The 14,522-nt window shown below is 45.0% G+C and overlaps 1 long non-coding RNA gene across 1 annotated transcript in view; it reads left to right on the forward strand.

Annotated features, from left to right (window-relative positions):
* Positions 1–14,097: 14,097 nt before the first annotated feature.
* Positions 14,098–14,522, forward strand: part of LOC134927773 (uncharacterized) — a 43,929-nt gene continuing 43,504 nt past the window's right edge. Inside the window, exon 1 of the long non-coding RNA XR_010177726.1 lies at positions 14,098–14,166. This is a non-coding gene — a long non-coding RNA (uncharacterized LOC134927773). The remainder of the gene's footprint in view (positions 14,167–14,522) is intronic.

Here is a 14,522-nt window from a genome sequence, read left to right on the forward strand (position 1 = left end):
TCTTTGGTATCACTCAGCCAGAGGGGTTCTCCTGGTCCCTCCCCAGTGGACTGCAGCTGAAAGCAATGCCCATCGCAACTAGTTTGCTTTGTACATGCGCAACCAAGTGGCTGCATCTGAAACCAGAAGTAAGGTGACAGTGTTAGCTATGACTTTGCCTCATCAATAGGCCATGTTCTTATCTTATATTTCTGGGGCTTCCACATGTTTCTTCATAAATAAGCCTTGTAATTGTTACAGCCACTTTGTATAAAAGTTGATCTGACGAGGCAAAAATAGGTGCAATAGCAACAGCTAGTTTTTATAAACCCAATTTGAATAAGGATCATTAAATGGGCAGATGTATTAAGCCTCAAGAAGGGATAAAGAAGTGATAAGTGCAAGGTGATAATGCACCAGCCAATCAGCTTCTATCAGTTTTCAAATCTGTAATGATTGGCTGGTGTGTTATAACCTTGCGCTTATCACTTCTTTATCCCTTCTCCAGGCTTAAAACATCTGCCCCACATTGATTCCTATGAGAACTGGGCAGTACAGATGTTGTAATGCCTCACAGCACTGAGGTCATGGGTCCAATTGCCGCCATGACCCTAATTGTGTGGAGTTTGTACACTGTCCCTGTGCTTGCGTGGGTTACCTCTGGGTGCTCTGGTTTCCTCTCACACTCCAAAAATATACTGGTAGGTTAATTGGCCCCCGACAAAAAAAACTAACCCTACTACATGTAACATGTATAAGGATGTGTAATAACATATATAAGGATGTGTAATATGTGTAATTGGATGTATTGTCAAGCCACACCCCTTCCTTGTAAAACCACACCCATCTTTGCAGTGCATACCTTGCTGTCCCTTTACAGGTTACAGGTTATGGGATGGAGGGCACAAAATTATAGCTTGCAGGGGGGTGCCGAACACCCTAGCACCGGCCCTGGTGTAATGGAATTTGAATAAGGAGCAATATGTTGAGGAGTAATGTGAGTAAGGAGTGATACGGTGAGGCATAATATATATATAGGGGGCACAATCATGAGATATTATGTGAATAAGGTTGCACTAGTGTGTGGTGTAATTTGAATTGGAAGTACTATTGTGTGACCATGCCCCTTCCCAGCAAGAACACGTCCTTTTTGGACCATGCACCTTTGGCGCGCACTGTCACTATTTCATATATGGGGTGGTGTGCCACCGAAGCTCTTGCTGGCATAGAACACCAAAATAAGGATTGATAGGTGCTGCGCTGGGAGAGGGGTAAAGGGTCAGCGGAAATAGTGCCGGTGCACCAGCCAAAATCTTGCCTAGGGCATCAAATTGGCTAAGGCTGGCTCTGGCTATGTCTTCAACAGAACTTTATGTGGTAAGAGGGTGACTTTTAAATTTTTTGTAGTTTGCGGTTTTTAATTAACCAAAAGCAGCTCATACAAATAAAGTTGCTAACCTCTCAGATATGATTGGAAATAGGAAAATGCACCTGTTTACTAGTTTAACAGATTACTAGTGAATGGGTTAGGTCGACAAGATTTAGGTCAACAGTCATTAAGTCGACCACTATTGGTCAACATACACTAGGTCGACAGGATTACTAGGTCGACATGGTCATTAGGTCAACATGAACAAGGTCGTCATGGGAAATGGTCGACATGAGTTTTTTTATACTTTTTTTGGTGTTGTTATCTTCGTAAAGTAATGGGGAACCCCAATTAGTGCACCGTGTTCCCTTGTATGGCTAGCTTTGCTCGCCATGCATCAGTCAAGGTGCCTCGTTACCATTCCCAATTGTAGTCCACGTGGATCGTAAAGTATGAAAAAGTTAAAAAAATGAAAACATTTTTTTTAAACTCATGTTGACCTTTTTCCATGTCGACCTTCTTCATGTCGACCAATAGTGGTCAACTTAATGACTGTCTCCACACTGTTCTTATAGGTGTGGATTCTGTGAACTGAGAATATAAACTAACAATATTTTGCAATATAAATAGCAATATAAAATATTTGAAAGAGAAACTAATGTTTTATTGTAATTACTAAATAGTGAACTTCCTTTGTCTTTTGAAACATAGGGGGTAATTCCAAGTTGATCGCAGCAGGAAATTTTTTAGCAGTTGGGCAAAACCATGTGCAGTGCAGGGGGGGGGGGCAGATATAACATTTGCAGAGAGAATTAGATTTGGGTGGGTTATTTTGTCTCTGTGCAGGGTAAGTACTGGCTGCTTTATTTTTACACTGCAATTTAGATTGCAGATTGAACTCACCACACCCAAATCTAATCTCTCTGCACATGTTATATCTGCCTCCCCTGCAGTGCACATGGTTTTGCCCAACTGCTAACAAAGTTCATGCTGCGATCAACTCAGAATTACCCCCATAAAACAAGTATAACCAACTAGTGGCGTGGAAAGGCAAAAAAAAAAAAAAGCCTTTGCTTTTATGATTATCCTGCTCTGTTGCTTTATTCTCTAAATGGAGATGAACTGAATATAATAAGCAAGAAAGTAGTCTGGAATGTCAGCCAAACCTAATTACAGTATAGATCTTAAAGACCTAGGAGAGCTGTAATTTGAAAACAAACTTTAACCGAGACTTCATCTTGTTGAGTATGTTAAAACTATTATGAAACAAACCACCAGTCATTAGAAACATATTCATTTTTATTTATAAAGCAATAATATATTACTCAGCGCTGTACATGTGATTTGCTGAGTTATAAAGGTAAAGATGTTTATAGCTGTTCAGCATTAAAAAAAATGGATGGGAAATGTATAAAGCAGTGCAAAGAGTCTAGAAGTGGACAAATGGAAGACGTGCTTATACTGTAGTAATCAATCAGCTTTGAGGCACAGCAGCATTTATCAAGTACATTCAATACATTTATACTGCTTGATACAGTACTGCAGATGGGAGACAATCAATTTGCCGGCTGATGGGATCCTGGCTGTCAGAATACCAATGCCGGAATCTTGACAGTCAACAATACCGACAGCTGGAATACCGGCGCACAAGGGCTATTCCCACTTGTTGGTGTCCACAAAATATATAGTGTGGCGAATACAATATGCCAGCAAGTGGACTCACAGCACTTGCCTCGCTGCCGGCATTCTGGCGAGCGGGATGCCGCTATCAGGATAGTGACAGCCGGCATCCCGTCTGCCGGGAATACATATGTATTCTCTGTAGATGTGTGCTGTATGTGGGTGGCGGAAGTTGATTCATTGCCATGATGTCTCTCCCATAGTTCCGAGGAGCAGGCGGCCAGAGCAGACGGATGGCAGCGGTCTGGCGCAGGAGCGAGGCTTAAGGCAAGTATTGTGGGGGGTTTTGTGTGTGTGTAAGGGCACTACTACAAGGGGTTCTACCAAAGGTGCATTAATACATGGGTAATACTACAGGGGACATTACTAGGGGCACTACTACAGGGGGCATTACTACTGGGGGCACTACTAATGGGGGCAATACTACAGGAGGCATTACCACTGGGGGCACAAATACAGAGGCCATTACTAGGGGCACTACTACAGCGCACATTAATACTGGGCCACTACTAATTGGGGCAATGCTATAAGAGCCATTACCACTGGTGGGGCACTACTATAGAGGACATTACTACTGGGGGCACTACTAATGGGGGCAATACTACAGGAGGCATTACCACTGGGGGCACAACTACAGAGGGCATTACTAGGGGCACTACTACAGCGCACATTAATACTGGGGCACTACTAATTGGGGCAATACTGTAAGAGCCATTACCACTGGTGGGGCACTACTATAGAGGACATTACTAGGGGCAGTACTACAAGGGCATTACTACTGGGGGCACTTCTAATGGGGGCAATACTACAGTGGGCATTACCACTGGGGGCACTACTACAGAGGGTATTACCACTGGGGGCACTACTACATGGGGCATTACTACTGGGGACACTACTAATGGGGAATATTACAGGGGGCATTGCCACTGGGGGCACTAATACAGGGGGCATTAATACTGAGGGCACTACTACAGGAGGCCTTACTACTGGGGGGACTACTAATGGTTGCACTGCATAAAGGACATTACTCCTGGGGGCAAAAGGGGCACTGCATAAGGGGCACCACTACTATTGGCTCTGCATAACAGGCACTACCACTGTGGGCATTGCATAAGGGGCACTACCACTACAGTGGGCACTGCATAAGGGACACTCACCCAGGTACCTCAACACTCATCAACGTACCGCTACACTCACCCAGGTACCCCTACAATGTACTATGCACTCACCCAGGTATCCCTACTCTCATCCAGATACCCCCACAACCCAATTTGCACTGGCAGGCATCCAGAAGACAGTGGAGGGCAGCCAAAAGTTATCAAAGAAGGTAAGTGTGGTGGGTGGAAAGACACTTGTGTGGGCTGGCGCTGGAGTCTGCAGGAATTCATTCATGTTGTTTGAGATATTCAGGGGTTAAAGTGGGGGGCGGAATGAGGTGGAACTGAGTTCCACCACCTGTAATGGTAGGGGGAACTAGTTCCACCTTCTCCATAGCCCTGCATAGTAATTCCAACAGAAACAGAAAAGTCCAACAGAAAAGCCCATCCCATCAACTACGTCAATAGATGATGCAGACAGCACCAGTGTTACTGATGAGCTGCAGTCACATCCCCCTTCCACAGGTCCTGGTGGCTCCATGGTCCTTTTCATCTACAGCCCACCCCTCCTGGTATTCACACACGCTGTGTCTGCTGGACAACATTCATTCCCTCCTCAGGTCCCAGTGACTTCCTTTTCCGGCACAGCATATGTGATGTCATGCTGTCACCACTGCTGAAGTGAAGAAGAGCCATGAAGAAGAGCAGGTTCTGTGCATCTTGAAGACAAGATGAGAGGGGGCTGGAAGGACAAGAAAGGTGAGGAAGCTGTTGTAGGGATACAGGTCATGAGCTGCTGCAAAGACACAGGCAGTGAGCTGCTGGATTGACAGAGGCAGAGATGTGTATAAGGGGCACTACTCTGGGCATAATGTGTATAAGCAGCACTACTGTGGTCATTATGTGTAAGGGGCACTACTATTGTGGCCATTCTGTATATAAGCAGCACTACTAATTTTGTATATAAGTGGCACTTCTGTGGGCATTATGTGTAAATGAGTTCCACCACCTCTCCAGGCCCAATTTAAGCCCTAGAGATACATATACTGTATATACTCTATATTAGTGTGCACTATTTTAACACCATTCTGGAAATGGGTCTGGAGAGACACTTGGTGGTCTGGCCTGGAGACTTTTGTTAGGTGGAGCTACACAAAGCAGGATGAGGTTGTGTGGGATGGGGAGCACAACACAATATGCAAAGGGGAGCACAGCACCACAAGGACTTGCACCCACCTAGATACCCCGACAATCACCCTGGTACCCTTAAACTCACCTAGGTACCGCTATAAGCAAAAAATCCTGCACTCACCTACGTAGCTTTCAATTTACTTTTGCAACCTTTTTATTAAACTAAATTTCAGACATTTTTTATTATGCTTTGTTGTTTTTTAAAGTATAAAGGGGAAGGGGAATGGAATGTGCTCTGCACCAGCTAAATATTAGAAAGAAAACCCCCGATTAATATCTATCAAAGAGTCAGTCCCTTATATCCGAAGATTCTGGGGTGCAACCAGAGACATTTGAGTTGTACAAAGAAGAAAGAAGATGAAAGAATGTCTCTTTGTTGGCGCACGTAAAGTAATATTAAAATTTAACCTTTATTGGATATAAATGAAAATTGTCTAAACACGAAATAAAACAGTACAATACACTAACTATTCCACAGTGATATACATGTAACACACAATAAAGTTAATTTTATTAAAAACAAGGCTCGCTACCTGTGTTGTATCTAATATCAGGTCAATTTCATTTTATTATGAATCGAAATGCATTAACTTAATTGTCCAATAATCAGAATGTAATGTGTTGGAGAAACTATGGTAAGTCTTATTGAGTTAAGTGTTCTAGACAATTGTCCTGTCAATACCCAGAATTGGGATACTGAAAGATGACTAATAGCCACTCAAAGTATGCCTGTTGCTAGTTCCCAAGTAAACCAGAGACTGTAATAAGTATACTGAGTTAAATGTCTAGACAATTGTCCTGTTTGCGCCCAAAAATTGGGGTGCCGACAGCTGAACAAGAGCTGCTCGAAGTATATCAATATTGAGAACCCCTTGCAAATAGGATTATACCAATGCGTTAATATTCTGAGATTTTGGGTGTGATATCCCTTCTCCAATGTTTTATTTTTATTATGATTGCATAAGCATAATATTACTTCACAGAGTCCTCAGGCATTCTGCAGTGATTTAATTACTGCATGTAACTCATTCACTCATAAGAGTGGTTTGTTCCCTTGGCATTAAATATTGCACAGTTGGGCGTGGCCTGACGGGTAATGGAGTAGGACGTGTTCTCCTAGCTCCCCAGCCGACAATATCCTACTAATATCCTGACACCCCCTAAGTGACTGCATAAGTGGCCCTGTGCGGCTATCTGATTATCTGCTGCCCGATTTGGACCTCGTTTCAAGTGGATCCTGTGTCCAGTGTCCCTGCTGGGAACGTTAGAACGGGTGAGCTGATCCAGACCTGCATGAGGCCAGCGCCATCTTGGATGGTGCTGCAGGGGAGCTGTGCCATTCGTCTCCCACCCGGCTTTCCTGACGTGCCCTGCGGCCGGCGAGTGGATACCGCGGGGGCCCCGCCACCTGAGCAATACATCGCTCTGCTCCATTTCCCCGCCAGACGACCAGGGCGCTTGTCGCGGCCGTGCAGACTATGTGAAGGCTCGGCTCTGTTCCTGTCCACACCTCTCCTGCTGGAAGTGTCTATTATATGCAGCTTGGGCAGCTGGACCTGACTGGAGGCTGGTGAAGGATACTAAGAAGACCTGCATTGCTCTGCCTCGGGAAGGTACTATCTGTGCAGGTGGGAAGTTGCCTGACTCTCTGATTCTGACCACAGCTTCCAAATTCATAGTGCCGACACGCAGCAACACTGTCAGGAACACTGGTCCTTTTATATATATATATTTGTCCTGCGTCTCCTGGCCCTCACACAGCGAGTTGATGCCTGCGCCCCCTCTCTCTGCCTGCATTGCTTTGATATATAACCGGTCGAATACGGCGGCATTGTGTTATCCAAAATGGTGAAAGGCCGCCAACAAAACGCGGCGGCGGGCGCAATGGAAAAGTTTGTCCGCAACCCCGGTCCCCAACAACAGAGGAGGGAAACTACACAAGCTGAGTCTTCGCCCCCTTCTCCTGCATACAGCTCTGCCTCATCAGAACCGCCTGATGCTGCGTTACAAAGAGTGTTGGATGCCGTGACAGCTAGTGAGGCCCGTTTGGCTGATAAAATTGGGCAGGTGCAGTCTGATCTCTCCATTATACATCAGGACCTACAACGGGTGAGAGAGAGGGTGGGTGAGGTCGAAACCCGTATCTCCAATGTCGAGGATACTGTCACCCCGCTGGGACGGCGTACTGATACTTTGGAGTCTCAAATGACTGATGTGCACAAAAAACTAACGGATATGGAGGGACGCCTACGTCGCAACAATGTCCGATTCATCGGTTTGCCCGAGAAGGAGGAGGGCTCATCTCCTGAGGAATTTCTAGAGGAGTGGCTTCGGAAGGCATTTGGACCCGAGGAATTCTCGCCTCATTTCACCATAGAACGAGCTCATAGAGTTCCGATGCGCCCGTTGCCTCCGGGGGCTCCGCCCCGTACATTCATCGCCAAGTTCCTTCACTTCCGCGACCGGGACACTGTCCTGAAACTTGCTCGCACGAAAGGCCCCCTAAAATGGAACGGTCGCCAATATCGGTCTTCCCAGACTTTGCGGTGGAGGTGCAGAAAGATAGAGCTCAATTTCTGCCTGTTAAGAGGAGACTCCGGGAACTTGATTTGCCATACGCCATGCTCTTTCCATCACGATTACGAGTGGTAGCTGATGGTGAAACCAAATTTTTTGCGGCTCCTCGAGAGGCGATGATATGGCTGGATAGACGCTTCCCGGCGAGACGGGCTCTTGCTGATCCGTGATTAATTCCTGTGACTATGGTTGCAAGAGATTTTATGTACAGGATAAGATTGTCTGCATATCTACTGGGGGGATGCAGGATGTGGAAAATGTTTAAATGTCTAAGTGCTGCTCCCTGAGGATGTGAGGGTGGTGGGGGGGATAATTACTTGCCTGATTTTCTGTCTTGTTATCCTTCTCATACAAGCCAATTATTATACTTATATTGCTGGGATGTGTGGGTTGGGAGAGATGGGGGAGAGGAGGGATATACTTGTGGTCCGAATGCACCCGATTGTATTTTGCTCTTAAGTCCCGGGGAGTGACTTTGTATGTTTCGCCCCTTTTTATTTCTTATGGGGGTGATTTAGTCTAAAGGCTGGGGATGTTTTGTTTGTGTTTTGTTTTCTCTTTCTTAGGGCCATTATATTTTTGGCTCCACCCAGAGTATAACAAGTTGTGTGCTCTGGGCTTGAGCCAGTGTTAGGATAGGGGATCCAAGTATGCTGCAGGTTGGGAGTAGTGTACAGGGTGGGGGGAGGGGGGAAGTTAAAGGCTACGGTTGTTTCTGGTATGGATGTTCAGAATTTGAGTGTGTGTGGCTTACGAACCTATTCATTGAGCGGTGGTGCCTTGTACTTGTATGCAGAGAAGATGGATCTGGCTGGCTGCGGGCTGTAGCCTCTATTATTATCAAAACGACCCCTCATGGTTGGACTTAGGATAGTGTCATGGAATGTGCGGGGACTCAATGACAAGATTAAGAGATCTCTGGTGCTTAGAAAAATTAAGCAGTATGCCGCTGATGTGATATGTCTTATGGAGACCCACCTGGTGGGCAGCAAGACCCTAGCCATTAAGAGACCTTGGGTAGGATGGGCATTCCATTCTACACACACTTCTGCCTCTCCGGGGGTCTCTATCCTTGTAAAGAAGACTGTTCCCTTTGTGATGGAGTCAGTACAAACGGACCCATGGGGGAGATATGTGTTTTTAGAGTGTAAAATCCACTGTACCCCTCTGCTTTTGCTGTCCGTATATGTGCCTCCCCCGTACTCCTCCGATGTCCTGAAAAAGGTTGCAGGGTTTATGGCCTTGTCACCGGGTATACCCGTGGTTTGTGTGGGGGATTTCAACAATGTATTAGATAAAGCGATGGATAGATTCTCTACTACTCCCTCTAATCCCTCTGGTCCACATTCTGGTAGAAATGATTTTGCGGATGTTGTGTCGGGGCTGGGCCTGGTTGATCCCTGGAGACTGAGACATCCATCTGTTAAACAATATTCATGCTTCTCACACTCCCACTCCTCGTTCTCTAGGATTGACCTGGCTCTTCTCTCGAACGATCTGATTCCTAGGGTCCGGGATAGCAAATATGAGACTAGGGGTATATCGGATCACTCCCCTTTAACATTGACCCTGGATTTTAATTGCTCTAGGGGCCAGGCAGTGTGGAAGTTTAATCCGTTTTGGCTAGTACATATGGGAGATGGCTCCGATTTGGTGACTGCGTGGCGGGAATTTTTCGAGATAAACAAGGCTGGGCAGCCTATCTCTAATTTATGGGATGCGTTCAAGGCCTTTTTGCGGGGAACCCTAATTAAACGAGTGGCTAATTTAAAAACCTTTTTCAGGCACCGGGAGTCCGAACTAGAGACCATAAGTGTTGCTGCAGAGGCACAATATTTACAGGACTGCTTGGATAGTTCCAAATCTGCATGGTTGACAGCTCAGGGGGAATGGAGGGAATGTCTAATGGAAAAGACTCAGCATAGACTCCTCTTCTCCTCTCACGCCTTTTACGCCTCCGGGGATAGGCCGGGATCTTATTTAGCCTCCCTGGCACGGGGTGAGAGATCCACTAATACCGTAGTTGAAATAGAGGCCTCAGACGGTACCACTGTATTGCAGACCCCACAGATTGCGTCGGAATTCGTGTCGTATTATAGGCGTTTATATGGCTCTAAACTAGACTGTACCCCGATGCAATTAGACGAATATCTACAGACTATACAGCTCCCCTTGCTGACTTGTGAGGCGCATGACTTCCTCGAGGCACCTATTTCACCAGAGAAGATTGTGGATGCGATCAATGCTGCCCCCAATGGGAAGGCTTCAGGGCTCGATGGCATACCGTCTGAGCTATATAAACGTCATTTAGATTTTTTCGTCCCCCAATTACTTGAGCTATATAATCAGATATTCACACAGGAATCCCTCCCATTATCTATGGCGGAGGCATTGATTATTGTCCTTCCGAAGCCCGATAAGGACCATAGGAAGGTTGATTCTTATAGACCTATCTCCCTTCTACAGACCGATATTAAAATTCTGGCCAAAATCCTGGCATGTAGATTAAATAAGGTCATTACGCAGATCATACACCCAGATCAGATGGGATTTATGCCCAATAAATCAACATCCATTAATCTCAGACGATTATTTACCCATCTCCAGGTCCCCCGTGAGGCACCCTCATCCATAGTAGTTTCATTGGACGCCGCTAAGGCCTTTGACTCCGTGGAGTGGGAGTACTTGTGGAGTATCATGCACAAGTTTGGTATAGGCCCCAGCTTTATCAAATTCGTCCGCTTGCTGTATTCCTCTCCCATGGCTAGAGTGGCGGTGAATGGCTTTGTGTCACATTCCTTTCCATTGTCTAGAGGTACTCGCCAGGGATGCCCATTGTCCCCTACCCTATTTGCTATAGCCATTGAACCCCTGTTGCATGTCTTCTGCGAGCGAACCCTGAGATTATTGGATACACCGTGGGCACCAGGGAGGAGAAGATAGCTCTATATGCCGATGACATCCTGCTATTTGTGGATCGCTATGCTGAGTCTATGCCTAAGATTTTAGATATTATTAATAAGTTCGGATGTTACTCCGGGCTCCTGATCAATTGGGAGAAATCCTCCATTATCCCGTTTCAGGGCGAGGTCCCTGCCTCCCCATTGGTTGTTCTCCCGCTAAGATGGGTGAATTCCTTTAAATATCTGGGCATTTGGGTATCCAACGACCCTCATAAATTTACTTCCCTTAATATTACACCGCAAATATCTTATCTTCGCAATAAAGTGAAGGTCTGGGGGAAATTGCCCCTGACAGTTACAGGGAGGGTTAACTTGGTGAAAATGGTTTTTCAGCCCAAACTCCTGTACATACTACAACAATCCCCAATATACATCCCCCATAAAACTTTCAAACAGATAGATGGTTTGATGTCCTATTTGGTCTGGGCTAGTAAACGGGCACGGTTGAAACTTAATACTTTGACCAGGCCCAAAACTTCTGGGGGGCTGGCTCTTCCCAACTTTCGTTTTTATTACTTTGCAGCACAATTAGCACATCTATGGGAATGGGTTAACGATTCTGACACTTCAAGTCTGCACTCACAGTTGGTATTGCAGGAGTATCCAGGTGGTTCCCCACTGAGACTGCTTCTCTGTGGAGGCGTCAAAGTGTCGGCACTACCACTCATTAAACAATATATTACTGTTTGGAGGCTGGCGCATCGGATAATGCAAGGACAGGGCATTGACCCTGATACTCCGCTGGACAATAAATATGGACTGCCGGAGTTGTGTCAGCTTCAAGTCAGGGAGGTGTGGGAACCATGGGGAGTAACTTCACTGGGACACTTATACACTGACGGGTTTTTTAGATCCTTCCAGCAGATTCAACAGGAATTTAACGTCCCCTCTGCGTATTTTTTTCGCTTCCTTCAATTGCGACATGCTATGTCTGCCCAATTCCCCGATGGCCCGCCGGCGCTTACTGATTCCCCGGTCAAATTGCTGTTGCAGACGGTGGGATCCGGTCATTTAGTCTCCAAAATATATGGCCGTTTACTTCAAATGCATCATATAGACCCCCTTAGCGCCCTCAAGACCAAGTGGGAATCTGATCTAGGTCCAGTATCGGATGATATATGGGAGGGTGCTCTGGGATCGTGCCGGCTTTCAACATCATCTGTCCGATATCAACAAATTCAGTTGTTCGTGCTACACAGGGTATATATGTCCCCTCTGAGACTGTCACATATAGGGGGATCCCACAGTTCAAAATGTCCCAAATGTGGCAGTCTGGGAGCAGACTTTTGGCATATGATATGGCTATGTCCCTTGGTGTCGATTTTTTGGGAGGAGGTTATACGTGCCATAGTTGTTACGGGTATCCCCTCTACCGTACTTACACCTATCTCTTGTATATTAGCAACTATGGATGAGGAAGCTCTAGATCTGCCCAGTCGACGCTATGTTATAAACCTCTGTGCTTTGGCAAGGTTTGCATAGCCAGACTATGGATGGCTAATGAAGCCCCAGCGCCACAATCCTGGATTGCTCTGGTTAATGCATCTGCCGCACATGAAAAATTTGTATATCTGGCCAGGAATGCGGAAAAAAAGTTTACTGCTATTTGGGGAAAGTGGATGAGCTCTCGATATTTCGCTTCACGGATGAATACTGCTGAACCCCAGATTTATTTAACTGACCGATATGAGTGGTTTCTGTGTGGGATCTCGGGGATGAGTGGCCCGTGGTCGGCCGGATTCAAAGGCACGATAATGCCGTGACAAAGGATAATACAATGTGTGTTTAATATATAGGAAATCTGGGTCACCACTGCTTTATTGCTATTTATGACTATGAATGGGATACCTAATACCACATCACACTAAGCTCTCTATGTAATACCGTAAGCATGTTGTTGATCTTATTACATTTTATTTGTTTAAGTGTTTTAGTCTAGTTGTTGTATGTATGTTATGTTTGCCCTAGGCAATGTTTAAATGTTAAAGCATTGTAAAAACCAATAAAAACTTATTGAATTTAAAAAAAAATATTGCACAGTTATGTCTGTGCTACTGGTATCCATATATATTACCTACTGTAGCAGCATTAGCAACGTTAAATTCTACTGTAGCAACATTAAATTCCACATAACAGATCTTTATTGCTGGCAGATGAGAATATGTAAGTATAACTTTCTCTGTTACAAAGTAGAAAATTGTAGCTCTCAACAGATGACTGTATTGTTAACAGGTGCATACACTGTATCTATTAGGATGAGATCACTAGGTCTGTTCCCAGTTCCTGAGTATGGTAAACAGGCTGCTTATGTGTCACTGGTCATTAAATAAAGAATTGAGTATAAATGCACCACATCTGAACCAGTTTCTCTACTAATAAATGAATGCTGCAGCTTTTAGGTTGTACTATTCACAAATACAGACACCATATTAAATATAATAGGGTCATCCAATTAGCATGCAATGGAGAAAAATTGCTGCCATATATAATCACATGGATATTGACATGCTGTACTGTTATATTACTCCAGCACTTTTAATTCAGTATGTCATATCAGCAGTAATATGTCACAGCATTATAGGCAGTAAATGCTGCAGCTATTGGATTATTTCCCTGCAGTAGTTCATGTATATGTATTAATCACAATCCTATAAAATAGTATAAGATTGCTGGTATTTGTAGTTACATAGATACCAGCTTATTTTGCCAGGGGGAGCATTAAATAGTGCCTGCATACACAGCCCCGTTTCTCCTAACAGTAGTGTAATTGAATAGATATTGTCATGCTGTGTTAAGTTATATAAGAGTCAGCTTTCTCATATATTAGCAGAGTAACCATTAAATAATTGCAGCCTGCATAACCCAATGTCTCCTATCTGCAGTATTTGCACAGTGATTTATATATACTATTCTAACACATTAATGCATTTATAAGATCAGGTAGCGGCCATGGCGCCACCGACACGTGTTTCGTTTTAGACTTTCTCTAGGCTAACCCGATTGCTGTGCCTGGTTACCGTATATTGGCAACCAGTGACCAATTGCACAGTAGCTAAGGTGTCACATGTCTCTCCTAGCCAATCGCGCCACTCCTGTGTTACATACAGGAGAAGCGCTGGTGACTTCCTGGCTGCGGCTCCCGCAGCCCTACGTCATGCCCGTCACATGACCTGTCCGGCCAATAGTAGTTAGTCCCATTCTCAACATGGGAGAGTTGGTCACATGGTGCCCTTTGCTTGGCCAATGGACCATCTCCCATGTTAAGTATAGGGAAAGATCGATGTCCCGCAAACCTGAAGCATTCATTTGTGTATGTATTGTTTTTCTTTTTAATATATTGAGAAGAAAAAGAAAAAAAAGGGGGGGGGGAAAGAAAAAATACTTTGAGTGGCTATTAGTCATCTTTCAGTATCCCAATTCTGGGTATTGACAGGACAATTGTCTAGAACACTTAACCCAATAAGACTTACCATAGTCTCTCCGAGCACATTACATTCTGATTACATACCCTCCAACATGACCCGCCCCACTAGGTACAAAATGCTCTGTTTCTGGACTTCCCTCTTAATTTATTATTGCCATCACCTGTGAAGAAACGGTTGTGTCTATGTTGCCTTCGTGCTAAGGACCTGGACGTGACAAAACGAGAGGGCAGGAGAGCACTTC

The sequence above is a fragment of the Pseudophryne corroboree genome, chromosome 5 (assembly GCF_028390025.1).
Source record: "Pseudophryne corroboree isolate aPseCor3 chromosome 5, aPseCor3.hap2, whole genome shotgun sequence".
Classification (NCBI taxonomy): Eukaryota; Metazoa; Chordata; class Amphibia; order Anura; family Myobatrachidae; genus Pseudophryne; species Pseudophryne corroboree.